Raw genomic sequence first — 1,909 nt, forward strand, 5'->3', positions numbered from 1 at the left:
GCTATGATGATCAGCACCCCCCCACAAAACATCTGTCAAGATCCATGGGTCCTACACATGCCTATCGCAACATGTGGTGTGCCTCATCCAGTGCACTAAATGCTCCAATAACAATTATGTGGGTGAAACCAAACAATCACTATGCTCTTGAATGAACTCACACAGGAAAATGATAAAAGACAAAACACCCTACTGCCTATGGGTGAACACTATTCATAAAGTGATCATTCTATATCTGCAAAAACTTCTATATCTGATCGCTCAGTCCTTCTCTCAAAGGAAACTTGCACAAAACCTTCAAGGGATGGGCCTGGGAGCTTAAATTCATAATGTTGCCAGATGCCAAAAATCATGGACTGATAAGAGACACTGGATTTATGGCTTATTAAGACAATCCATAATCCACTAACTACCCCACCCCCCCACCTCCTTCCCTATGACTGGAGATGTGTTAATGGACATCTTACTTACGCTGGTATAAACCTAGAATAACTCCATTGACTTAGTGGAGTGAGTCTGGATTTACCACTATAAATACAGCATTTTGCATAAAAAAAAATCACACAGCATATTCTTCTGGGGACGATAACAATGTGTCATCAATGGATTGTGTTTGTAAAAAAACACAGATAAAATCCATATTCATAAGAGAAATAGAGACACTTTATTCTTGCTGAATAATCTCCACCCAGTGAATTTCCTCAGGGAAGCTTTGATTTCCTTGTTTCTCATGCTATAGATGATCGGATTCATCACTGGTGGCAGTATGGAATAAAGAACAGCCATCATGAGATCCAGACCTGATGGAGAACTGGAGGTGGGTTTCAGGTAAGCAAAGATGCCAGTGGAAACAAACAAGGAGACCACAATGAGGTGAGGGAGACAGGTGGATAAGGCTTTATGCGGACCCTGCTCAGTGGGGATTCTCAGCCCTGTTTGGAAGACCTGAGTGTAAGACAGAATTATAAAAACAAAACAGCTTAACGTTAAACATGCACCGAAGATGAGTACCTCGACTTCACCAAGGTATGTGTCAGAGCAGGCGAGCTTGAGTAGCTGGGGAATTTCACAGAAGAACTGATTCACCTCATTGCCCCCACAGAAGGAGATTGCAAATGTGCTCCTGGTGTGCAGTGAAGAATAGACAATTACACTGATCCAAGCACTGGCTGCTATTTGGACACAAGCTCTCCTATTCATTATAGCCTCATAGTGCAGTGGTTTTCAGATGGCAACATATCGATCGTATGCCGTGACGGTGAGTAAGGCGAAGTCAGATACAGCAAAGAAGACGAGGAAAAAGACTTGAACGACACATCCACAATAGGAAATGGACCTGGTGTTCATAAGGGAATTGGCCATGGATTTGGGGATTGTGACAGAGATGGTACCGAGATCTAGAATTGACAAATTCATCAGGAAGAAGTACATGGGGCTGTGAAGGTGGTGATCAAGAGCTATGGATGTGATGATAAGAAGATTCCCCATCAGGGCTGCCAGGTAAAGCACCAGAAACACCAAGAAGTGCAAAATCTGCAGCTCCTGAATATCAGAGAATCCCAGGAGAAGGAACTCAGTTATGCTGGTTTGGTTGGACATTTTCTTTCTTAGTTCGTTGTGTCCTGCCTGTGGAGGGAAAGACAAGGGCAATGGTCAGGATTATACTGAGAGAGAGAGTGACCCTGATTCCCCTCTCCATAATCTCTCATGATGTGAATGTCAAAGGTGCACAGCATTGGTCACTACTATTGACTGGAGTAGCTAGCGTTCCTCACCGCTCACAAACAGAGCACTACTCTGCTGTGTTATCACAGGAGTGTAAATTGGCATCGCTCCCTTAAAGTCAATGTAGCTTGGTCAGTTTACACCATCTGAAGATCTGGCCCAATATGTGGCTTGATCAAATGCA

At 43.5% G+C, this 1,909-nt stretch overlaps 1 pseudogene; it reads right to left on the minus strand.

The window, feature by feature from the left end:
- Positions 1-642: 642 nt before the first annotated feature.
- On the minus strand, positions 643-1,599 carry LOC115641158 (annotated as a pseudogene).
- Positions 1,600-1,909: the final 310 nt, after the last annotated feature.

The sequence above is a fragment of the Gopherus evgoodei genome, unplaced genomic scaffold (assembly GCF_007399415.2).
Source record: "Gopherus evgoodei ecotype Sinaloan lineage unplaced genomic scaffold, rGopEvg1_v1.p scaffold_33_arrow_ctg1, whole genome shotgun sequence".
NCBI classification, from domain to species: Eukaryota; Metazoa; Chordata; order Testudines; family Testudinidae; genus Gopherus; species Gopherus evgoodei.